This window comes from Cynocephalus volans, chromosome 6, assembly GCF_027409185.1.
Source record: "Cynocephalus volans isolate mCynVol1 chromosome 6, mCynVol1.pri, whole genome shotgun sequence".
NCBI classification, from domain to species: domain Eukaryota; kingdom Metazoa; phylum Chordata; class Mammalia; order Dermoptera; family Cynocephalidae; genus Cynocephalus; species Cynocephalus volans.
In genome coordinates, this window is record NC_084465.1 from 148,432,669 (window position 1) to 148,460,457 (window position 27,789).

Below are 27,789 nucleotides of genomic sequence, written 5' to 3' on the forward strand. Positions count from 1 at the left end.
AAACAAAGACTGGCTGCCTGGATCAAAAAGGAGGAGCCAACTATATGCTGCCTTCAAGAGACCCACCTCACCCATAAAGACTCACACAGACTAAGAGTGAAAGGATGGAAAAAGATTTACCATGCAAACAGAAAAGAAAAACGAGCTGGAGTAGCTATTCTTATATCTGACAAAGTAGACTTTAAACTAAAAACCATAAAAAGAGAAAATGAGGGACACTACATAATGATAAAAGGACTGACACATCAAGAAGACATAACAATCATAAATATGTACGCACCCAATGTTGGAGCAGCCAGATTTATAAAACAAACTCTATTAGACCTAAAGAAGGAAATAGACACTAATACCATAATAGCAGGGGACCTGAACACCCCACTGTCCATATTGGACAGATCATCTAGGCAAAGAATCAGTAGAGAAACACAAGATCTAAACAAGACTCTAGACCAACTGGACATGGCAGATATCTACAGAACATTCCATCCAACAACCTCAGAATATTCATTCTTCTCATCAGCACATGGATCATTCTCCAAGACAGATCACATATTAGGTCACAAATCAAGTCTCAATAAATTTTTAAAAATTGGAATTATCCCACGTATTTTCTCAGACCATAATGGATTAAAACTAGAAATCAATAACAAACGAAATTCTGGAAACTATAGAAACACATGGAAATTAAACAGCATTCTACTTACTGATATATGGGTCCAAGAAGAAATCAAGCAGGAAATCAAAAAATTTATTGAGACTAATGAAAGTAATGATACATCATACCAAAACCTGTGGGATACTGCAAAAGCAGTATTAAGGGGGAAATTTATTGCATTAAATGCTTACTTCAGAAGAATGGAAAGATGGCAAGTGAACAACCTAACACTTCATCTCAAAGATCTAGAAAAACAAGAACAATCCAAACCTAAAGTTAGCAGATGGAAAGAAATCATTAAGACCAGAGCAGAACTTAATGAAATTGAAACCCAAAAAACAATACAAAAGATCAATGAATCAAAAAGTTGGTTTTTTGAAAAGATAAATAAAATTGACAAACCATTAGCATAGCTAACAAAAAAAAGAAGAGAGAAGATTCAAATAATACAAATTAGAAATGAAAAAGGTGATATTACAACTGATACATCTGAAATACAAAGAATCATTCGAGACTACTATAAACAACTATACGCCAACTAGTTTGAAAATCTGGAGGAAATGGATAAATTTCAGGACACACACAAGCTCCCAAAACTGAGCCATGAAGATGTAGAAAATCTGAACAGACCAATAACAATAAAGGAGATTGAAGCTGTTATCAGAAGGCTCCCAACAAAGAAAAGCCCAGGACCAGATGGATTCACAGCAGAATTTTACCAAACATTCAAAGAGGAATTGACACTGATTCTTTACAAACTATTCCAAAAGATTGAAACAGACGCAAATCTCCCAAACACATTCTATGAAGCAAACATCATCCTGATATCAAAACCAGGTAAAGATATAACCAAAAAAGAAAACTACAGGCCGATATCCTTGATGAATATAGATGCAAAAATCCTCACTAAAATACTAGCAAACAGAATACAGCAACACATACATAAAATTATTCACCACGATCAAGTGGGATCCATCCCAGGGATGCAAGGTTGGTTCAACATTCGCCAATCAATAAATGTGATACACCATATTAATAAAATCAAACACAAGGACCATATGATCATCTCTATACATGCTGGAAAAGAGTCTGATAAAATTCAACACTCATTCATGAAAAGACCCTCTATAAGTTACGTATAGATGGAAAGTATCTCAACATAATCAAAGCCATATATGATAAAACCACTGCCAATATCATCCTGAATGGGGAAAAGCTGAAAGCTTTTCCTTTAAGAACATGAACTAGACAAGGATGCCCAAGATGACGGAAAGATATCCCATGCTCTTGGATTGGAAGAATCAACATTGTGAACATGTCCATACTACCCAAAGTGATATACAAATTCAATGCAATCCCCATCAAAATTCCAATGACAATTTTCTCAGAGATGGAAAAAACTATCCAGACATTTATATGGAATAACAAAAGACCACGAATAGCCAAAGCAATGCTGAGCAAAAAAAATAAAGCTGGAGGCATAACACTACCTGACTTTAAACTATACTACAAAGCTATAATAACCAAAACAGCATGGTCCTGACATAAAAACACACACACTGATCAATGGAATAGAACAGAGAATCCAGAAATCAACCCACACACCTACAGCCATCTGATCTTTGACAAAGGCACCAAGCCTATACACTGGGGAAGAGACTGCCTCTTTAGCAAATGGTGCTGGGATAACTTGATATCAATATGCACGAGAATGAAACTAGACCTATACCTTTCACCTTACACTAAACTCAACTCAAAATGGATTAAAGAATTAAACATATACCCTGAAAAAATAAAACTTCTTAAAGAAAACATAGGAGAAACACTTCAGGAAATAGGACTGGACACAGACTTCATGAATACGACCCCAAAAGCATGGGCAACCAAAGGAAAAATAAACAAATGGGATTATATCAAACTAAAAAGCTTCTGCACAGCAAAAGAAACAATTAACAGAGTTAAAAGACAACCAACAGAGTGGGAGAAAATATTTGCAAAATATACATCTGACAAAGGATTAATATCCAGAATATATAAGGAACTCAAACAACTTTACAAGAAAAAAACAAGCAACCCAATTAAAAAATGGGCAAAAGAGCTAAGTAGGCATTTCATTTCTCTAAGGAAGATATACAAATGGCCAACAGACGTATGAAAAAATGCTCAACATCACTCAGCATCCGGGAAATGCAAATCAAAACCACACTGAGATACTACTATCTAACCCCAGTTAGGATGGCTAAAATCCAAAAGACTCTGAACGATAAATGCTGGCGAGGTTGTGGAGAAAAAGGAACTCTCATACATTGTTGGTGGGACTGCAAAATGGTGCAGCCTCTATGGAAAATGGTATGGAGGTTCCTCAAACAATTGCAGATAGATTTACCATATGACCCAGCTACCCCACTGCTGGGAATATACCCAGAGGAATGGAAATCATCAAGTCAAAGGTATACCTTTTCCCCAATGTTCATCGCAGCACTCTTTACAATAGCCAAGAGTTGGAACCAGCCCAAATGTCCATCATCGGATGAGTGGATATGGAAAATGTGGTACATCTACACAATGGAATACTACTCAGCTATAAAAACGAATGAAACACTGCCATTTGCAACAACATGGATGGATCTTTAAAGAATTATATTAAGTGAAACGAGTCAGGCACAGAAAGAGAAATACCACATGTTCTCACTTATTGGTGGGAGCTAAAAATTAATATATAAATTCACACACACACAAAACCTGGGGGGGGGTGAGTAGATATAACAACCACAATTACTTGAAGTTGATATGACAAGCAAACAGAAAGGACATTGTTGGGGGGGAGGGAGGAGAGGGAGGAGGGAGGGAGTTTTTGGTAAGGGGCAACAATAATCAACCACAACGTATATCGACAAAATAAAAGTTAAAAAAAAAAGTATAAAAGAATATGTAACACAAAGAAAAAGAAGTAACAAGAAGATAAAAGAGAGCTGAAATATGGTATATGGTATTATGTTATTAAAACAAAATAAAAGCTGTGACATCAACCTGTCCAAATTTTGCTTTCCTCGGTCACTGTGTGGGAGCTGTCACTGGGAAGTGGCTGCCCAACCCTTCTTCCCTTGCACCAGATGTGGCCTTGTGAGTAGTTCTCCCCTAAAAGAATATCAGTAGAAGTGATTGAATGACAACTCTCAGGGTGAGGTTTTTCAGAAGTAGGTGACATGTGTTCATGGTCCCTTTCCTCAGCTGCTGGAGGACTCAAAGGCTTTAGAAATTAATCCAAAAAGAAGAGAGGGAACACTGCCCTACTTCAACATTTCAATACTATACTTTTATAATATTTACAGACCAAAATTTAGAATGTTTAAGAAGCCAAAATGTATTTGGAGAAGACTTTTAAACTAAAAATACCATAATGACATATTTTATTAGTTACATAACCTAGAATAAAATTCACTGAATCTTAAAATATTTTTTCAAGAAATTAAAATTTGAAAAATATGTCTGCTAAATTTAAACTTTTGATGCCTCCTCTAATTTGTAGAAGAATATAGCATTCAGGACTCTGTTTCCTTCACTGAAGAAAGATAAGACAAAAAGTAATATTCTATATTGATACTCTGTTACTCATAATTATTCCAGCTTTATACATGTATAAGAGCCAAACATTTCAAAGGAATAGGACTCAAACTTTATCACTTCAGATCACTGTGTGTTGAGACAAAGAAAAAATGGCAAACATTTTGCAAATCCTGTCATCATATATTGATGTCTCTATTTGAGTACTGATGCTGAGAGCTCTCTTACTCCTTCAAAATACTTTGTGTATGACATTTATTTTTCCTAGTGCTCTCAGAGCAGGACAGACTTTTACTTAACCCTACCCTCCACTGTCCCTGTCTAGATTACGTGTAGTTTAAACTTTTCCAGAGAATAAACCCTCATCTCCTAAGGTTTAGGGAAGGTAGTTGTCTTCTGGAGTGAGAGGAGGAGCTGGGAGTCTAAGTGGTCTTTTCCCAAACTTTCAACACCATGTCTCACCTCTTCCTTAACCCTTCTGATGTCACTGTCATTCTCCTCTGTAGGTGCTTAGTTTTTCACTTTCCTCTACTCTACTAAGTTACGGCATCATATACTTTCTATCTTCAGAGTTCATGGGTTAGGATTACTGATGTCACATCAATTAAAGAGTTGGAATTTTAGTGTCTATTTCCTTTGCTTAATACTAATTTTTTTTTTTTTTTTCGTGACCGGCACTCAGCCAGTGAGTGCACCAGTCATTCTTATATAGGATCCGAACCCGCGGCGGGAGCGTTGCCGCGCTCCCAGCACAGCACTCTACCAAGTGCGCCACGGGCTCGGCCCTTAATACTAATTTTTTAATGCAAGAAGGTGAGAGTTCTTCACTTACCATCTTATAACCAGAAATTACAGTCTGAATTATTTCGTACTTAATGATTTGAAGTCATCTTCCTTCTTCTGATTCCTTTAGAGAAAGCTTCTCCCACTCCATGAGACCCCAATGGGGCTGGGCTGTACCCCTCTACTTCAGCACTAGGAAAACATGGCCCAGGCTGGCCCACCATTGTATTCCATTCCCAAGCTGCAGTGATTGTTCAAGAAGCCACACATGGGGTCAAAGAGGGTCAACCTATCTGCTTCAAAGAAGATAGCTGGACGTTTGAGCTGCCAAGCTCTCTTTCTTTTTGGACTCTTAAACTGGAAGGATGACAATCTTGAGCTGTTAGTGGTCATCTTACTGACCATATGCCTATCTGAAGAATGAAAAATAAAGAAAACAGCAAAGCTGAAATAGGGTCCAGATGAGATCATACCAGTTCCTGGCTGCAATCACGCCTGAAGCCAGATACACCTCTAGAAACCATGGTTACATAAACAATTAATTTCCCTTTATTTTCATAAGCTGGTTTGAGCTGGCTTGCTTTCACTTACAACTTAAGGCGTCCTAATTAATACATCATTGAATCTAAATGTTCCAATACTAATACTCAGACTGCAAAATACCACTTCTTTGCCAAAAATTAAATGGCTTTTGTTCAAAAATTAAATTTTGTTCAAATAAAAATATAATTTCAGTAATTTTGCAGCATAGAAAATCAAGACCCCCAAATCAGTGGCATTTTAATACTCCAATAATGAACAAGTAGAAAAAGAAATCAAGAAAGCAAGCCCATTTACAATAGTCAGCAAAAAAATAAAACACACAGGAATCAATTTAACCAAGGAGGTGAAAGATCTCTACAATGAGAACTACAAAACACTACTGAAAGAAATTAAAGAGGACACAAGAAGGTGGAAAAACATTCCATGATCTTAGATTGGAAGAATTAAAATTGTGAAAATGTCCACACTACCCAAAGCTATCTACAGATTTAATGCAATCCCATCAAAATACCAATGACATTCTTCACAGAAAAAGAAAGACAATCCTAACATTCATATGGAACAACAAAAGACCATGAATAGCCAAAGCAATCCTGAGCAAAAAAAAAAAAAAAAAAAAAAAAAAAACCAGAAGCATAACACTACATGACTTCAAATTACATTAAAAAGCTGTTGTAACCAAAAGAGCATGGTACTGGCATAAAAACAGACATTTGGACCAATGGAACAGAACAGACAATCAACTCACATATTTATAACCAACATCTTTGACAAAGATGCCAAGAACACACATTAGGGAAAAGACAGCCTCTTTTGGAAATGGTGCTAGGAAAACTGGATATCCATGTGTAGAAGAATGAAAGTCGACCCATACCTCTCACCATATACCAAAATCAATTCAAAATATATTAAAGACTTAAATATAAGACCTGAAACTACAAAACTCCTATAAGGAAACACAGCAGGAACACTTCAGGATGTAGGCAGGCAAAGACTTTATGAATAAGACCCCAAAAGCACAAGCAATTAAAGAAAAAATAAACAAATGGGATTACATCAAATTAAAAAATCTTCTGCACAGCAAAGGAAACAATCAACAGAGTGAAAAGACAACCTACAGAATGGGAGAAAATATTTGTAAATTATACCTTTGAAAAGGGATTAATATGCAGAATATATAAGGAACTCAAACAACTACACAGGAAAAAAACCAAATAACCCAATTAAAAAATGGGGAAAGGAGCTGAACAGACATTTTTCAAAGGAAGACATACAAATGGCCAACAGCTACATGAAAAAATGCTCAAAATCACTAATCATCAGAGAAATGGAAATTAAAGCCAAATTGAGATATCACTTCACCCCAGTTACACTGGACATTGTTAAAAAAGACCAAGAATAACAAATGCTGTCAAGGATGTGGAGGAAGGGGAACCCTCCTACACTGTTGGTGGGACTGTAAAATAGCAAAGCCATTATGGAAAACAATATGGAGGTTTCTCAAACAATTGTAGACAGAACTACAATATGATCCAGCAATCCCATTTCTGGGTATATAACCAAAGGAATGGAAATCATGTCAAAGAGATACTTGCATTCCCATGTTCACTGCAGCTCTATTTACAATAGCCTAATTATGGAACCAACCTAAATGTCCATCAACAGTCAACTGGATAAAGAAAATGTGGTATGGGGCCGAGCCCGTGGCGCAATTGGTAGAGTGCTGTGCTGGGAGCGCGGCGACTCTCCCGCCGCGGGTTCGGATCCCATATAGGAACGGCCAGTTCGCTCACTGGCTGAGTGCTGGTCACGAAAAAGACAAAAAAAAAAAAAAAAAAGAAAATGTGGTATGTATACACAATGGAAAACTACTCAGCACAGAAAAGAATGAAATTCTGCCATTCGCAGTAACATGGATGAACTTGGAGAAAATTATGTTAAGTGAAATTAGCCAGACATAGAAAGAGAAATACTGCCATGTCCTCACTCCTAAGTGGGTACTAAGAAGGAAGGAAGGAAGGAGAGAAAGAAAGGATGGACAATAATACCTTGAACTTTCAGAAGGAGAGAATTAATCTATGGGTACTAGAGGTGGAAGGGGTCAGGGAGAGGGGGGTTGGGGAGAGACTGGGTAAGGGGCATAAAGAATAATTATGATTTGTAATAATGAATATGCTAATAATATTGATTTGATCAATGCATGTTGTCTACAGGTGATGGTAGTCAATGCTTACCCCCAAAATATGTATAATCAATTATGCTTCGATAAAAAAATAAAAATACAAATCATAAATAACATACATATATGTACTTTTCACCATTTAGGTAAGATATTTTGACTTTATTTGAATATTCTTATGTTTTGAAGGTAGCAGTATCTTTGAGAATGAGACATATATATCTTCTGTTGAACTACAAACTCAATAGTCCCTAACCTACAGAACAATTTTCTTCCAGGTACTTAAATATTCTTGCCATTTCTTTTACCTTCTCTATCAGAGTTCTCAGTTTTTAATAAGATCAAGTTGTATGATTATCGTACATAAAGTCTACATTGAAAAATGAAATAATACATCTCAAAATACTTGTTCCTTTGGGAGGAAAAGAGTGATTTAAATTCAAAGAATTATTCAGCCTCAATCTCTGACCTAGAGACTGTAGACCAAAATAGTATCAACCTAAAGATTTATGGAAGAAGGTAGAGGGTAATACCATGCTTCCAAGGAGACAGGAAGGAATGCTTAGAAGTCTGTGTTTCCCTGGACACTCTCCCTGGAGTGACTTCCTCATTATAATCTCTAGGCCATTGTGCTTACCAACCCAACAGTCAATGTCTAAGCTTCTGGGTTTTAATTTCTTTCCTGGGCCTTCAGTAAGCTTCAAGTGCATACAGGTGCCCAACAGGGAATCTAAAAGAGTGAGCAGTCTAAATGTTTTTTATATATTATAATTATTTGCATTAAAAAGCAAATCTTACTAAAATTCCAGTCGTTCTCACTCTCTCTCCTTTTTTGGTTCAATTATTTTTTCATACATCATTTCTATCTACTATCCATAGTTTGTCCATGGTTTGTTTCATAATGCTATCTTAAACAACAGTTTTTAGCAGTGATAATCCTTGCATACATTTAAATTACATATGTTTGAATAAGAGCTAATAATGATAATAATAGTTTGACTTGTTGAGTATGTAGCATATTCTAAGTGCTTTACATGTATTACCTCATTTTGCCCTCACTGCAACCCTGTGAGGTAGGCACCACTATCCCATTTTATAGATAAGGGCACTGAGACACTGGGTAATCAGCTTATCTAGGATCATATAAATTGTAAATCTGAATGCAGATACTCTGTTTCAAGGATCCCTGCTTTTAACCATTCTCCTGTACTATGCAAAGAAACATGCCATCTGACATCGGCTGAATTGTGTCCCCTAAAATTATGTTGAAATCCTAATCCTTGGTACCTGTTAATGTGACTTTATTTTGCAATACGAGGGTACTACAAAAAGTTTGGTAAAAACAGAATTAAAAGATAAATGAATTTTTCCACGAACTTTTGAAGACTCCTTGTAGGGTCTTTGCAGATGCAATCAGGTTAAGATAGGTCATATCAGATTAAGGTGGGCCTTAATCCAATACGACTGGTGTCCTTATAAGAAGAGGAAAATTTGGACATGGACAAAGAGGGAAGACAGCCATGAGAATATGAGGTCAGAGATTGGAATTACACTGCCACAAGGCAAGGAATGCTTGGCCTACTGGGAGCTAGAAACAGCAGGAGGATCCTCCCCTATGGGCCTTTGAGGGAGCATGGCTCTGCCAACACCTTGATTACAGATTACTAGTCTCCAAAACTGTAAGAGAATAAATTTATGTTGTTTAAAACCATCCAGTTTGTGGTACTTTGTTATGGCATCCCTAGGAAATTAACAACATCTCTCACTTATACTGAAATATGTTGTGTGCTCAACCTGTTATTTCCAATTTTAACACAGATGGATGCATACATAACAATTAACTTTCCTGTTAATTCTATTTAAAGAAAAACAATGGCCAGGGGTGGCACTGTGAAAACTGAAAAGCACAGCCCCGTATCTAATAGAGGCAACTTCTATTCAGCTCTAGCTGATTACTGGCACATGAAAGGACAGGACCAAATTTGCCAGATCTTCCAGTTTTCAAGAGAATGCAGAAATCTGAATTTGTGCATTGTTAGTTAACAACAAATTAAATTAGTTACTAGTTAAAATAACACTAGTTAGTAACTAATTCATGTTTTAAAAACAAAACAAAACACAACACAACACATTGTGCAGGCCAAGCAAAACATATGTATGGACCAAATCTGGCCACAGGTCAGTTTTCTGCAATCTCTGCTTTGCATGTTTGCTTTCTATTTCTATTTTCCCTTGAACTTCCCTTGACCTGGCCCTAACCGAAGCCATCCATCAACCAGATCTAGGAAGGAGGCACAGTGCTGGCAACGAGAGCCACATTAAAGTCAGCACCTTAGGACCAGGGAGCCCTCTTTGGGATGTATTGAGTGTGGCAGATGCAGAAGAGTCGCACACACTTAAAAGTCCACTCTTCTGGATCCACATCTGAAGTCTCATACTGCTCCTCTATTCTGTTAGATGGTGTCCACTGTAGAAGAAACTCAGAGATTTAACTGGGTAAAGGTTTAGTGTAAGACTGGGACATAAACTTGGTACTTCTCAGGCTCACTGCCACTTCATTCATAGCACGGTCCTTATAATTTAATGAGTTCCCCAAATTCTTATCTCTTATACGTATACTTGAAAGAAGCATAAGTGGATTACAATAGCTCATAATTATCTTTCGGTATTTACCATTCTGTAACCTATAAAAGTTGCCCAGGAACCTGAATATTTTTGAAAATCAGTTTTGTGAAAACAGTCTTACAAAACATGACTTTATTTCTCACGTTTGTTCTAAAACTTCAAAATATAGGAAAAAAATATTCTGAGAACGTTAACGTCAACTCTAGTTCAATAAATCATGTGGCTACAATCCCCATTGGCTGCAAATGTTTCTTTGGTATCTACCAAAGTTCAGACCTATTTGATACGGTATAGAAACTAATGATTCTTTCTGGAAAGTGAAAGGAGGAACTTGATATGTTGCCAGTACACTCTCTGCTACACCGAGATATCAAATGCACAGTGATGCAGCTCAGCACACCAGTGTTTGGGACTTACAAAATTGACCGACACTATTTTTGGAAAGTTTGTAGATCAATGCTAAGAAGTGAAATACCATAAAATCCATTCAAGTCACCTCATTTAATGTTTTTGTTTTGTTTTGTTTTTTGCTTGAATTAAAAATCTCTCAAACTTCCATTGGTTTTTTATACCTATAAAACCATACAGAAACTCACTATCTTATCATTCCCTCAAGAAACCCAAATGGTCAGTGTTGGAAAAATATAAGGAAAATGGTCAGGGCCCCTCAGATATTCGGAGTCTTGCCGAGTAGCTCAGGTGGGTATGCGTGTGCGCACAGGTGTTCCTTGTTATTGTCTAATGTGATTGCTTATGTGCATCCATGTATTTTTCGTTTGGATTATTGACTTGAGTATAAAAGACTAATGGTGCAGATGCGTGAAGCTTCTAGAGGATGCTCCAGGAAGCTATATTAGGTCACCTGCTCCTAGCTCTGAATAAAGCCTATTATTTCTTCACCCACAGCTCCAAGGACCTTTTCCTATTACCTAGCTCATAGACCTGCGTGTGAAGGGTTTGTAACCCAGTCTGTACAACAGGCTCAAGGGGTCTGTGAGACCTAGCCCTAACTCTACAGTCAGTAAAGCAGGTTTTACTTCCACGTGATAGATAAAGGAGCTGAAGGGCAGAAACTGTAAATAACTTGTTCAAGGCTGTCAGTGACAGAGGTGAAACCTGTACTCAAACCTCCTAATTCTGAGTTTACTGATCTTTCCCCACAAACAAAAGTCATGCAGGCTTCTAAGACCAGGCTATTTAGACAGCTAGACAGCCAGATCTGCAATCAAAACCAGTTTCTATTGCTGATTTGACTGCAGACCTCAGATAACTTTTTTAAACCTCTTTAAATCCCAATAACTTCCTCATTCATGAAATTGAGTTAAACTGATGAAATACAGGTTAAGAATGTGGCACAGGGGGGCACTTGATAAAAATTAGTTCCCACACTCCTACAGGATCCCTGAAATCTAACAAATCATCCATTCTCTGGTTGAACGTATGGATGACTAGTGAAAACCTAAGTAGCCATTAAATTATCTCATGGGATGTGGAAACATTGATAAAACAACGAATTCATTGCCCCAGTCAATGAAGACCATAGTAGAAATTGTCATGTATGTACCATTACAGAATTGTCAATAAAGAAATTGTTTTTAAAAATTCATGATGTTGAGACTTTTTAAAAAGGAGGTGGGTCATATCAAAACTTTATGCTTTGAACTTATTCTCTACTATCTAATGAATATGGCTCATTGTCTCCAAATATAAAAAATTCAAAACACACCAAAGAGGTATGAAATATTTCCAACCTATGGCATCGTTTGGATCTGCTGAGTGTGGGTTCCTTAGCAGCTGTCATGTCCCACTTAGGCCAGGAGCAAGAGTCACCAGGATTATCTGGCCTGTCAGTGCCACAAGGGAACCGAAATTAGGACTCCTTTAAAACTCCACTCCGCTGGCTCAGTTACCCCCTGGGTGAGGAAGGGGTGGGAGTATTCATGGATTGACACCAGCAGGGGATGGGCCTGTATGGGAGGTGAGGGCCTGCACTGACTGCACAAGTAGGCAGGGAGAAAGAAGCATAAGCTCAGAGTAAGGATAGTTGCTGGAGACAGGAGGCATGCATAGGTCTGCCACCAGAAAATTAAGCAATTGTCAAATTTAATGCTAAAAATATTAAAATGTATAGCATGATTTGGAACATTTCTTAAAATTTCAATTTAATCCTAGAGAACTGTGTGCCAATAACTACCTTATACATGTGACTCTGGCTCTTGGCACATTTCCCCAGGACTGGGGTTGTGTTATTGCATATGTGGGAGGTTATTAAATGCTTTATAATGATTATAGTAAAGGTCATATTCCTCATACACATAACTTCACTTGCTTTTATGAGTTAGACGTGTACATGAGTAGACAATGGTCTCCTTCCATTAAATACAAACTGGCTGAAATTACCGTTTAAGTTGCCAGGTCATAAGAGAAAAGAGATCAAATTAATGATGTGAAGTTGTATAAGCAGTTTATAAAAGAAATCATGCTGAGGTCAAGTCTGACATCACCAACTCCCACACATCTAACTACACTTAAAAATGTGACTGTTCTCTTTTTTCCCCACTACCACTGCTCTAATTCAAGGTGTTTCTTACTTGTCTTCCATTCACATGTTCTTGAAGAATCATTTATCTTGGCAAACACCAATTCAGTCATGTCACCTGTCTCAAAAACCTCTAAGGGCTTCCCACTGTTTGAGGGACAGAGGCCCAACTCCTCAGCAGGGCATTCATGGCCCAAATTTGGCCCATCTTCTAATTCATGAGTTTTCAACCCTGGCTGAATATCAGAATCACTAGGAGAGCATTAAAAAATAAACAGGCTTATACCCATGTCCTAGAAATTCTATTTATTAGTTCTGGGGTAAAGTCTAGGGACTTGTAGCTTTAAAAATACCTATGGATGATTCCTATGCACTGCCATTGTACCATTGATCCAATTTTCCCACCTATTATTTTACCCAACACAAACTAACCCTTCTGCTCCAGCCTGTGATTTTTTTTGTTTGGTTGTTTTTTGTTTTTTGGTGGCTGGCTGGTACAAGATCTGAACCTTTGACCTTGGTGTTATCAGTACTACACTCTAACCAATTTAGCTAACCTGGCCAGCCCTTGTAATGCTTTTTTGATTGTTTGTTTGTACAGCCAGACTTCTATTCATGCTGTTAATCCAATCCGGAATATCATTTCCTCGCTAGCTCTATACTTACATCTTCATCATTCTTCTGAACTAAGTGAAATTCCACCACTATCTTTACAACCATGGTGAATCATAATGATCTTGCCATTCTGATAATCCTGAGCATTCATGCCTCATAAACTATTTTATGGCAATTAGTAACATATTTCAATGTGAATGTTTCTTTAATATCTTGCTCCCCGTATTTGAGGCTGCTGAGGGAAGGCAAACTTTTTATAATATTGTTTCCATTCCTAGCCCCTAGGATCAACAACAGTATTAATATACTCACCTGCTCAATACTTATGATGGCTGAATAAATTAAATTCTCTAAAATTTATGAAGTGTCTTTTTCTTACAGTCTGACAACCTAAACTGTCAGGCTCCAGGGTTGTTTACACACATACTGACATGTTCTTCACTGGAAGTATCATTATGCCCCGGTAGAAATGATCATCACTTGTCCACAAAAACTGACGTGATATGAAATACAGGAATGATACCTATAAATGTATTTTTTCCCTATGGACAGAAGTATTTTCCACGTTTATAGATTTGATTCCCGTAAGTTTGTAGAACAGCACAAAGGAGGAAGTAGTAAAACAGTTCTTTATCTGTCAGTACCTGACTTACAAAAGACCCACCCATGTGAAAGGGCAGTAGAAGCCCCATTTACCATTCTAAACTACAGTGGGGAAGATCAGAAGAGCAAGTGTCCCTTTGCCTTCAGTTTAGAAGTCATGAGAATATCAATAATCTACAGGTAAATGTCTCTTACGCAAATATTGAAAACCAAAAAGCTACTGATGGGAACATATCCAATATGTTGAGCTGCTGCCAGAGGCCCAGCAGAGGCCCTCCTACCACTCAACCTGCCCAGAAAGTTCCTGTCCTGTTTCCAGAGCATGAGAGGTGTACTTCCATATACAGAGCTACATTTCTCCACAAAACAGCTTTGTACATGGTGGCTGCCTGTAGTTAAAGGAATACTGGTATTTATGAGTTAAATAGTCTTGGGAGGGCTGGTTGAGAACCTAACCACTATTTATAATATCATTTTTGTGGAAAAATGCTTTCTGCATTCCAAACAACAGAATTAGACATGAACTTTTGGAGTATGGTTTATTTCTTAGGTTGGGAACTGACTAAAACTTGTTAATTGCACTATGGTCAGTATTTTCCTAGGATAAGATGGCAGCCAGGAGTGCATACCAAGAATGTACAGTCGCCATAAACCTGGGCCATGTGTGTCTATAAGGAGGAAAACAAATGAAACAAATATTTACTTAGCACTATTAAAGGCTATGCTAAAGCTGTGGAAGACAAAAATTAGTCAGAAAAGATCTTTGATTCTATAGTCCTTACAACCTAGGATGGGAGATAAGACAGGCCTAAACACAAACAATAAAGATGTCTGGTAAAATGTGCTATGATAGTGATAATAAAAACAAAACATTAGATGAAGTTGGCAGAGAGAGAAAAGAGTAAAGCTTCATGGACAGGACTGTACAGGATTTCAGCACACAAAGGAAACAAAGGGGGGAACCACAGACATCACAGACAGGAAAAACAGTGTAAGTCAAGATGGATACATGAAGAACAGTGAGAGTTCAGAGACTAGGAGAGAGTCCAGTTGGCTAAAGTAAGGGATATTTTTAGGAGATTGGTAAGGAGCTTTGAATTCCAGACAAAGAATCATGGATTTCATTCAAAGGGAGTTGGAAGCTGCTGAAGTGGTTCTATATGAAGATTTATCTGGCAGCAGAACACGGAATGGAGGAAGAGAGAATAAATACAGAAAGATCATTAGAAGATTATTATATGAGTTGAAGATGGTTAAGATGGTTTCAAAGCTAGGTATTTGAATAGCTAATAAACATTTAAGGTTCTAGTGCTAATTAATTAATAAATTACTACCTTTAATAATAACACACAAATCATTCAGAAAAGCTGTATGAAGACTTAAAAAACTGAAAAAAAATATGGGCTACAATGGGAAAACCATTTTAAAAGCATTGGTTGGCATATAGTTAAGATTTGATGACTACACTTGATGCAAATAAAAGGATAATTTTGAGGTATTAGTTTCATGTTAAAATAACAGACTTCCAGTCGAGATGTCAGAATAGACAGGTACCCAGCATCACTCTCTTACACAAATCAACCAATTTACAACTATTAAAATGCAACAACAGCCAAGGTGGGGCCGCTAGAGCTCAGAGGAAGAGGAGGAGAGACCTATGGAGTTCATGAAGGCAGGAGAAGCCACGATGAGAGAAAGAGAGGACCGCTCCCACCATTTCGAGCTCTGGCCACTTTAAGGCTGGAGCTGGTGAGCACACAGGGAGGAAGAGCTGGCAAAAGCTGCAGCTGTACCTTTCCGATGAAGTTGCTTGGAAGTGGTAGGGGAGAAGAGGGCCTTATTGGCTCCCAGGCCAGCAAGGCCACTAACAGGGTACCAGTGGACCCACATAGGAGCAAGGGGCCACGACTGAAGAAAGGAGCCATGCAGAGGCTGGTGAGACATCGCAAGGGACCAGTGCATGGCCCATCCCATGGGAAGTGTCTGGAGTATGGGTGGTGGGGGAGATGGGCCACCAGCGGAACACTGGGGCACAGCATGGACAGCTGATTTGTCCTCCGATCAGCACAGGTCCAATAAGTGGAGACTGGTCAGGAATATAGAACTGCAAAGGGTGCAGTTTGCTGAAAAGACTCAGACTCAGACCAGAGTTTCCACATAACCCAGGTGTCCCACACCTCACGAGACCAGGAAGCTTACAAGGTCAACAATTAAAACTAAGTTGCACAAAAAGCCTTCCCCAGAGAATCAACAGCAAAGCAGCAACTTAGCTCAACTACAGAGCTCAACTGCTGGTTCCCTTAGGAAGTTCCCCCATTTTAGAAGTAAGCAAGGAATAACAAATTAGTTCCAGTACAGAGTTTAAGTGCTGGGAACAGCAAATAATCCAACATAGAACTGAAAAAAAACCACAAAATACCTATCCATAGGTCAGAGACAAAGTTTTATATTAACCAGTAAAGGTCTACCACCACCAAAGAACATCTATAAAACCTAGAAGGACCGGAAGCGCCCTGGGCTCCCGGGCTGGGGTGGTGGGAGGCTGAGGGCCTCAGCCATGCCCCCCTGATACCCACAACCAGCCCAGCGATGACCATTGAGCCACTATAAAAAGCACCTTGGGCTCCCAAGCCAGGGTGGTGGGGGTCGAGGGCCTCAGCCTCTCCCCACTGACATCTGTATCCAGCCTGGCCTAGAGTAAGGTGCTGCTGGAAGCCCCCTGGTCTTCCCTGCTTGAGCAAGGGGGGTGCCACAGGCCTCAACCATGCTCCCCCTCCTTTCTCCTCCTCCCACCCCATTTTCCTCCCCCTTTCCTTCTCCCCCTAACCCCCAACTGCTCCACAACCACATCTTATGTAAAAAATAATAATTAATTAATTAATAAAATAAAATGATACCATGAGTTTAAACATTATATGTTACAACCATATGAAATGTAATAAAAAATCATCTTTCTCCTATTTTCCAAGATCACTGATTCAATATACAAGGTGACTATAATATTCCAAGAAATTTGAGAGATGAGAAAGTGTCAAAGGTAGTGGACTTAATTCTTTGCATTTTAAATCAATCCTGAGCTGGTGCTAAGACAGATGTGAACAGACTTACTTGAACTGATTTGACTTAGCAAATGTCTTCTGTCTTCAAAACTTCAGTGTTGGATGAGAGATGGCATTCATCTTTATCTGAAAACAAATGTAATGGAAGTAATGAAATTAAAAGAATTGATAGGTAGCTTATAGAAGCCAATTAGATGATTATACCTGAAAGACCATAAAAAAGTTATATGAAGTCCTATAAAACTGACATTACTTATACTATGTATAATTTAAGAACCTAAAATAAAAATCTAAAGATGTGCTCTAAAGACTTCTAAAATAGGACATATAATACATTCCCTTCATATATTTTTATGCCAATCTCCTAAGAATTCCAGAAAATATATTATTAAATATTTAAGCCTGGTTTAAACTGAATTATTTAAAATTAGCTGACAATTTGAGCCTTATTCAGTATCATGGAGATCAGGGAGATATGAAGTTGAGTAAGGGACAGCTCCTATTCTCAAGAAAGTCACAAAGCTCCAGAAGAAACAAACATGAATAACCATATCATGGCATATATAATAAGTGCTATAAGGGGTAAAAGGATCTTGGAAAGTATTAATTACTACATGGAAAATGTGGAAAGGTCCTGTGCAATAGACTGAATTCAGAAATGGAGATGAAGACTGACCGAGATAAGGACTAGAATTTTGGGTTGAGGTCATAATGCAAGAGTTTGAATACTATATTCAGTACGTAGTGCTTTATTTTATACAAAAAAGGAGGCATCAAGGGTTTTCAGTAGAAGAGACATTCAAATTTATATTTTAAAAGGATGCCTCTGGTTATAGAATATGAGTTACTATGAGAAGACTTAAAAGGCTGTTAAACCTGTTTTTTTACTGCAGTAGTTGAGAAAAGAAACCCAAGGCAACTGCAATGGAAGTAAAAAGTAAAAAAAATCACTGACAGTGTGCTTGAAAGTGAGAACCGGAATAACCACCCAATCAATTATGCAAGAGAGAGAACTGGAATATTCAGTCATACAGTTATAAACACAGGATGGCCTGGGCTGCAACAGACCTTTCTTCTCAATCAGAACCATGCACTGTTTGCATTGACCATAACCTTAAGAAATCAATCAATCCAATGACTCGCTTCATTTCTGATATCCTGTCCTGGAATTTTAGAGCCCAACCTATAATCAGCAAAAACCCTACATTCATTTTCACTAAGGAGGTACCCCTTCAGAATCATCTGTGTGCTCTCTCTTGCTATAGTAAGTCAATACAACAGTTTATCTCCTAAAAGCTTTATTTATTTGAGGAGGGGCCTTCCACAAAAGAGTGTACATTCTAAAGCTGTTGGGAATAATGTTCTATAAATAGTAATAGGTCAAGTTGGTTAATAATACAGTTTAAACATTCTATAACCTTACTGATTTTTAAAAATCTGTTTATCAGTGGATAAGGCAGGTTGTTAAATCCTCTAACTATAATGGTTTGTTTATCTATGTCTGCTTTTTACTATATCAATTTTAGATTTATACATTTTGAAGTTATGTTATTAGGAACAGATAAACTCAGGATTGCTTTGTCTGTCTATTGGACTTTCTATATATACCCTTTCATCATTTTGAAATGCACCCTTTATCTCTCATAATATATTTTGCCTTAAAGGCTGCTTTGTCTGATATTAATATACCAGATTCTTTTAGTGTTTACACGGTATACCTTTTCTTTCTATATCTTTTTCTGTAATATATGTCTTGTGTAAACGATACATAGTTGGTCTTTTTTTGAGTCGAATCTGAAAATTTCTGGTTTTTAATTGAAACACTTAGCCCATTTAAATGTAATTAGTTACTGATATTTAAGAACAGCTTCCTGTTATTAATTTTCTATTCATCCCATATGCTATTTTTTCTTCTTTTATTCCCCTATTTCTTTTTGATTAATCAATTCTTTATTATTCAATTTTATCACCTGTTATCTTTTTAATATTTTTTATAATTTTCAAGCTATTTCCTACAGATTGCTAATACTTCCTTGACTTATTATAGTTGACTTTAACCACTTCATGGACAAGATAAAAATATCAGTTTAACCACTTATCCCTACCTGCCTATATTCATCTCTTTTCTGTTGCTTTTAACAGAATACCTGAAACTGCGTAATTAATGAAGAAATGAAATTTATTTCTTATAGTTTTGGAGGCTGGGAAGTCCACAGTGCAGGGGACACATTTGGTGAGGACCTTCTTCTTGGTGGTGGCTCAGTACAGAGTCCTGTGGTGATGCAGGCAATCACATGGTGAGAGAGGCAAGAACTGTTTGTGCTCTCCTTATAAAACCACCAGTCCACACCAACAACAACTCATTAAACCATCAGCCCATTACTCCATGAATGGATTAATCTATTCATGAGGGCATAGTCCTTATGATTCAATCACCTCTCAAAGGTCCCACCTTTCAAATAACCAAAATCCAATTTCCCACCCTCTTAGCACTGTTACAGTAGGAATCAAGTTTCCAACACATGAACTATTAAACCTAGAGCACTGCCCTTTGTTCTACTGTTTTAACATATTTAATCACTATGTTTTAAGCCCTACAAGACATTGTTATTATTGTTGCTCTAAATAGCCAGTAGGTTTTTATATTTACTTACATGTTTATGCTTTTCTATGCTCTTGATTTTTTCCCTGAGGTTCTACAAGCCCATGTGGGGTCATTTTCTTCAGGCTGAATAACTTCTTTAATATTATTGTACTATGAGCCTCCTTGTGATAGTCTCCCACCTTTTGTCTAAAAACATCTTATTTTGCTTTCATTAATAAAATATTTGCACAAAATTCCAGGTTGGCAGTATTTTTCTTTTTTTCACTTAAAATGTAAAAACGTCATTCCACTGTGTTCTGATTTCAATCATTTCTATAGAACGGTCAGACATCAACCTTACTCTTGCTTCTTTGAAGGCAGTATTTTCTTTGGTTGTTTTAAGATTTCCTCTTTCTATCTGATTCTCACAAGTTACTATGTTCTACCTAGGTATGGTTTTCTTTATACTGATATAGCTTGGGATTCACTTAGTTTCTTGTACTTCTTGAATCTGTGGGTTGATACTTTTCATCAGTTTCAAAACTCTTTGGTCATTATCATTTCAAATCTTGATTTTTGCCTCATTTTCCTCTCCTGAGACTCCAATTACACGTATGTTAGATGACCTGACTCAATCCCACATGTCTCTTTCAATGGTTTGTTCTCTCTATTAATTTTTTCCCTCTGTTTCAGCTTATACTTTTTCCTAATAAATTGTCCTTGAGTTCACTAGTTCTATTTTTTTTTTTTTTTTTGGCTATATCCACTTTGCTATTAAACCTAAATTAAATCGTACTTTTTGATATTGTATTTTTCAGCTCTAGAATAGCCATTTGATTATTTTTTATAGATACCAAATTTTTGTAGAAATTCTTCATCTTTTCATCCATTTGTTAACCCTTTTAAAAAATTTTCTTTAACATATTTATAACAATTACAAAATTCTTGTTTGGTAACTCCTAGATCTGTCTCATTGGTAGATGTGTTTCTATTGTCTCTTCTTCTTTAAACACATTTTTTACTCACTTTTCACATGTCATGATTTTTAGTATATTCTTAATATTCTGTATGTAACAACCATAGAAATTAGGTTAGTGTTATTTTTTCCAAATGAGGTTCCATGCTTCCCTCTATTATACAGGTAGACCAAATAGCTGATGACTTCAATCCAATCAGTCTACCTCTAGTATAAAATGTCTCAAAAGTAAACCTATTATGTGTTTGTTGCAGCTGCACCCTGCTCCCACTCCATGGAGACTGTCTCCTAAGTACTGCGAGACTGCAGAAGATTTTATTGTACATTTGTAGCTCAACTTCCCACCTCCCAAACTGTCCCAGTGCTCAGCAAACATCCCATGGGGAAACCTAGCTGTGTATGTGACAACTCTCTAAGTTCCAGCTCATCATGCCAGACTATATGATCATCAAAACTTCACTAGTTTTCCTTTCCTCCAGTAATCTCACTTCTATAGCAAGCCTGATTCTTATCCAATACCTACACTGGGCAAACATCCTCAGGAGAGATGATTACTAGCAATCTAAGCTCAAATGGACTCTTCCGTTTCTGGAATTTCAGTTCATCTAGTCTTCTTTGCTTTCATAGCTTTCTGTGTCAAAAATGTCATTGTGGTAGATTTTAAGATTGACCCAAATATTTTGACACTTCTCCCACTGAGAGATGGACATATATGTCCCTCCATCTCCTTGAATCTGGATAACCTTCGTGACTTCCTTCATTAATAGGATATGGTAGATATGACATGTTACCAGTTTCTGGACCTACACCTTATAGCACAGATAGCTTTAATGGACTCATATCTTGGAATACACCAAAAGCACTGTGCTACCATTGAAGAGGGTGAAGTAACTTAAAAGGGGAGGGAGGGTTGGTTTTATAAGTTTTTTTCCTATTATTTGTATGTTTTATAACTTTCTATTTTATCAATTTCTACTTATTTTCTATCTTTACTTACTTTGTGTTTATTTTACTTTTATAAGCTATATATTTTCCTCTAAGCACCACTTTAGCTGCACTCCATAAATATTAATATGATGTATTTTCATTTAATCCAAAAATATTTTTTAATTTTCCTTGTGATTTCTGTCTAACCCAAGGTTTATTTAAACATGTGTTAATTCCTAAATATTTACTTTTATGAATAATCCACATGTACTTGAAAAAAATATGCAATCTGTTGCTCCACAGCTCCACATATTTCTATTTTTTTACTGATATTCTGCCTTATTCTATCAGTTGCTGAGAGAGAAGTGCTGAAATATCTAATTATTATAGTGGATTTATCTATTTCTCCTTTCTGTTCTGTAAGTTTTTGCTTCAAGTATTTTAAAGCTCTGTTATTGGGTTCACAGACATTTAGGATTATATCTTTTTAATTGATTCTTTTGTCATAAAATCTCTCTCAATATTGCTAGTATCATTCTCTGCTTTGAAGCCTATTTTGTTGGATATTAATATATCTTACTCTAGTCTCTTCAATGATCAGTATTTTCATGGTATATCTTTTTCAATTCTTTTACCTTTAACCTATATGTTTATATTTGAAGAGGATTTCTTCTAGACAGTATGTAGTTAGGTCTTGCTGTCTTATTCAGCCTCATAATCTCTACCTTTAGAATATTTAGACCATGTAAACTGAGTGTAATCATTTCTATGGTTGGATTTGAATTTGCCATTTTGTTATTTTCTATTTGTCCCAATCTGTTCTTGTTCTCTTTTCCTTTTTTTCCTGCGATATTAGGGATTGGATATTTCATTTCATCTCTACTACTGTCTAATTAAATATACTTGTATCTTTGTAGTTTTAGTGTTTGCTCTAGTGCATATTTAACTTATAATATAACTTCAAATACTACTGCACCACTTCACATGTGTAAGAACTTTATGACAGAATATATGTATTGCCTTCTTCCTGTCTTTTGTGCTAATGTCATCACAGTCCAACTACTGTAGGACTGTCATACTGGAAAAACTATATGTAGGTAATCTGGTTGACAGTCCTGGATGGATGATCCTTGTCAAGGTGTCAGGAATGTGATTAAAGCTGTCTTAGATCCTTCAAACCTCATTCAGCCATCCTCCAGCTGAAAGCCACCAAGTGGCCCCAGCTGATTCTAAATAAAGAATAATGACCAGCTGAGCCTACACTTTTCCCTAATCCACAAATTATGAGGTATAAAAAATGATTATTGTTTTAAAATCATGCTTTTAGATAATTTGTTACACAGAATTATATAACCATAACAGAATTTGGTAAATGGAAGTAAAGTTCTGTAATAAAATCTTAAAACAAGTGGCATTGGCTTTGAGACCAGAAGGTGAGCAGAAGCTGAAAGGGCTTCAAGAAGACTGTTGGCAAAGGCTTAAATGACATTAGTGAAAATGTAAACGGAGGGTGGAGAAACGACAACCTCTCTTATGCACTGGTGGAAAGTCTGTAACACTATTCTTTCATAAAATAGAAATGAGAAAATATACCTAGTAAAGTGGTAGATTTGGCTAAGGGGATATCTAGGTAGAAGGCTGAAAGCGATGATCTCTTTTAGCCATGTATGATAAATTATGCACAGAGAAAGATAAATTAACAAAATAACTTTAATTTTCAAGTAGAATTTAGAGGAAATATAAAAGAACTAGGACTTCCTATTTTTGAAAATAAAACATTTTCTCATTCCCATTCTCTCCAGACAAGAAAAGTAAGAAATAGCCTCAGAGCTTTATATCTCTTATTTAGGCTGGGGGTCTACCAGTAAAGCATGGTTTCAGGGTAAAAAAAAAAAAAAAAAAACTCTAGAATGTGACTGTAAAATGCTGTTGAGACTGCAAAATGATTTAAAATTATATCTAGTTCAGTTATAAGAATTTTAAGAGTATGCATTTTAGACTGTCTCTTCTAGACAAAAGGCCTCTAATAATCTTGATCGTATGCTTTTTGGACCCTTTTAAATAGACAGAAAAGCTTCTAGGAATCTTATGGGTATTGTTTTATAACACTGTTTTTAATATAAAGTAGGAAAAAAAGCCTATCTCAAAAAAAATGTAGGTGTGGCCTGTCTTAAGGAGTGCTTTATAATTTGATACCCAGAAAGCCCACAATGTTTTTAAAGGCAGAATGTTAGTTTGGAGTAAAAGGGACAGATATAGTACAAAATGAAAAGTGGCTTTTGGATTTTCAAATTTCTATAAGGCAGAAAATAGGCTGGAAAGGCTAGCCAGTTGCAAATATGACCATTTCTTACAGAAAATGAAGGATAAATCAGAATCAAGAAGGTGTGGCCTAGAGCCAGGGAGAATCATTCCTAGGGAGCAAGAATACCTTAATAAAGGAACTTATTACATCAGGATTTCAACATTACTATGGACCAGTGAAGCTACATGATTTCTGTTTTCCCCATTTTTCAATGGGAGTGTATGCTGCAGTTATTCTACGTCTGCCTCTCCATTACATGCTGAGAAGATAAATTGTCTCTTCAGAGGAACTACATCCAAGTAACATCCTGCATATCTGAACTTGATTTAAATTAAAAAAAAATCCTGGACTTTAAGCCTGAGGTTAAAGCTATAATGGGAAGAGAATGTTGGGATTTTTGGAAGTGGGTGAGTATGTTTTGGAGACTGAAGAAAATTAAATAACTTGTTTCCAGAGGGTAGACTGTGGTGGATTAAAGATGGCACAAATTCTTTGATATCTCTTCCATTGAAAGGTCATGCCTATGTCTCATCTCCTTGAAAGAGGAGGTGGGGTTTCTAGGACTGCTCTGAACAACAGAATATAGTAGAAGTGATATGGTGTCAGTTTCCTGTTTTAGGCCTTAAGACACTGGCAGCTGTCACTTCTTATCTCCTGGAAAATTCTCCCTAGGATCCCCAAGGCACAATATTAGAAGTCTGACTACACTTGAAACCACCATGTTAGAAAGGGCATGTAAACCCAGTCTTCCACCTCTGCCCAGGCATCATATATATGTGTATTTTGGATTCTCCAGAGCAGTCCAGTCCATCTACCAGCTGAATATCATCCATTGATCTCAGTCAATGCAACACAGAACAGAAAAATTACCCAGTTGAGACCTGCATGAATCACCAACCCACAGAATCATGAGCTATATAAAAATTGCTGTTTTAACCTACTGAATATTGGAGTAATTTATTATGTGGCGACATATTATTACAACAATCATTTCTGTAACTTATTTGTTTTATTTTCATTTGTTCTAGGGGCCACAATATCCTGCCACCACCTTCTACCATCTAACGAAAGGAGAAGCCTACACCTAATCATTTCACAAGAATAATTTGCAAAGTTCATTATAAAATTATTTCTTAGAGATAAAAAGGCCAATTTTCTCTGAAATGTTATAAAACAATTTTCCAACCTAACAGTCATCAACTAAAGAATTGCAATTATAGCTAAGCATTTTATTCTTACTAAATAAACTATTATACATACATAATCAAACCAAAGTATTCACATTCAGGCTGTCCTTTAGTTCATTTAACAAATGGTTATTTAGATACTTCCTCACGATTGAAGCAAGAGCAGGATTACAAATATAAAATTAAGACCATTCCTAGTAGTTTAAAGTAGAAATTTTCAAAGACAACATAAAAAATTTCAATGCATTGAGATAAATTATAAAGCACAGAACAGGAAATACCTGTTACCGAAGTGATAATATATATATATGTGTGTGTGTATGTGTGAATGCGTGTGTGCACACACACATGCACATTCATTTCCTTTCTTTAAATGGAGGTGTGCCTGGTGCCAGTATGTTTACTGCAGTACCATGACAGCTAAAAACTGGAAACAACTTAAATACCCACTAAAGGAAAATGGCTAAGAAGTGACTAGAGAAAAGAAAGGAGACTTTAATTATTATTCTACGTATTCTATGCTTGACATATAAATCGAATTTTTAGAAATGTTTTATGACAAGCGTGTATCCCTTGTGAAAATTTATAAACAATGAAAATCATATAATTCCAAGCTTATCTCTATGGTCATCTTCCACTGTGTTTAGAGCCTAAAAGATCCTTTGACCTATGCATTGGAGACTAGCCAATTTATTTCTCAGAAAGAATCTTAACACCATCAGCACATATTTCCATTCAGAGGTGGCAGATATTCTATTCAAACACTTTTCCTCTTCAGTCTTCCCAGTTTTCCTAAGAGGATGCCAATCCTACATATAATCTTGCTGACTATTAAAAATGGCTCCATATCTAACCTGTAACTGAGAATAACTAAACTGCATGTTCTTGCCAGGGAGTTAAACACTAAACTTACTGCTATTCATTTTTTACCAAAAGCTTCTACAGGACTGCCTGATGTCTGCTTAGTTCAGTCATTCCTTATTCTAAAGATGTCTCTCTGGATCAAGTTATACTACCAAACAGCAGCATTCCTGGCCTTGTCCTCTTACTGCTTTCCGCCCTGATCACCCAGTAGGGCTATATTTACTAAAGTATCTTTTACGTTAAACCACTAGACTGTAACAAAGGGAGGCTTAACAAACAGGTCCACAGAAGAATCTTCAGCTATTTCCTATGAAGATGCTGTTGAGAACACAGTTGGTTACATTGCACTGTGACTCAAAGGCTATATTTTTATTTGAATTGTAATTGTTAGGCTTCTCCTAAAACGCTGATGAATTTTGATCTTGTGAACACTAGAAAACATATCTCATCTTGTGAGAGGTCTCCTTAGAGAGCTTAGAGCAAAATTTGTAATATACCTCAAGCAAAATATAGGAGTTTCTGTAAGATGCATCGTTTGTCCTGCCCTTATTCAATTTATCCCAGTTTTATCACCTTTAAAATTTTTTACAATACTAGGTAACATTTATATACCATAAAGTTCTCATGTTGTAAGTGGACAGTTCAATGATATTTTAGTCAATTTACAGAAGTGTGCAATCATCACTACAATCCAGTTTTAGAACACTTCCATCACTCCACAAAATTCCGTGGAGTCCTATGTAGTCAATGCCTGCTCCTACCAAGACTCCCTCTGATCTCCTTTCTATCTGGATCACTTTCCCTTTTCTAGACATTTTATATAAGTGGAAGCATATAATATTCAGTCTTTTGAGTCTGTTTTCCTTCACTTAGCTCAGTATTTTTGGAGTTCATCCGTGTTGTACCATGTCTCACTATTTTCTTCCTTTTTCATTGCTGAATAGTACTCCAATGTATAGAATACCATATTTTGTTTATCCATTTACCAGATGATGGATGGACAATTGGATTATTTACTTTTTCTATCATTAATAATGCTTCCATGAACAATTATATACAAGTCTTTGTGTGGACATATGTTCTCATTTCTCTTGGGTAGGTTCAAAGAAGTGGAATTGCTAGGTTATGTGGTGTAATAATTTTATGTATCACCTTGGCTTGGCCACAGTGCTCAGATATTTGGTTAAACATTACTCTGGATATTTCTGTGAGAGTGTTTTTGGATGAGATCTATAATTAAATTGGTAGACTTTCAGTAAAGCAGATTATCCTCCATTATGTGGGTGGGCTTCATCTAGTCAGTTGAAGGCCTGAACCGAACAAAAGGCTGACCTCCCTGAGCAAAAGAGAATTCCCCAGCCCACTGCCTTTGGACTTCATCTGCAACATTAGCTCTTGCTGGTTTTCCAGCACACTGACTTTAGACTCGAGTTAAAACTCTTTCCTGAATTTCCAGCCTGCAGGACTTCCCCATCAGATTCACCAAGTATGTAAGCCAATTCCTTAAAATAAATTTCTTTCCACAAAAGTACTACGCAAAGTTCATTAAAAGATTCATATTATCTTTTAATTCTATTTTTCCATAAACCTTGTGAAGTACATATATATATATATATAATGGATGTATGTATATATATATGTATGTGTGTGTATATATATGCATGTACATATGTCATATATACAAACACACACACACACACACACACACACACACACACACACACACACACACACACACACATCCAATTGGTTCTGTTTCTCTGGACAACCCTAACTAACAG

The 27,789-nt window shown here is 36.7% G+C and overlaps 1 protein-coding gene across 13 annotated transcripts in view; it reads right to left on the reverse strand.

Moving 5' to 3' along the window:
* ZNF438 (zinc finger protein 438) overlaps nucleotides 1-27,789 on the reverse strand; it is a 186,929-nt gene that overhangs the window by 75,707 nt on the left and 83,433 nt on the right. For all 13 annotated transcript variants that reach the window (XM_063100637.1, XM_063100631.1, XM_063100636.1 and 10 more), the window contains one exon: nucleotides 17,215-17,291. The gene's annotated coding sequence lies outside the window, so the exon portion shown is untranslated. The remainder of the gene's footprint in view (nucleotides 1-17,214; nucleotides 17,292-27,789) is intronic.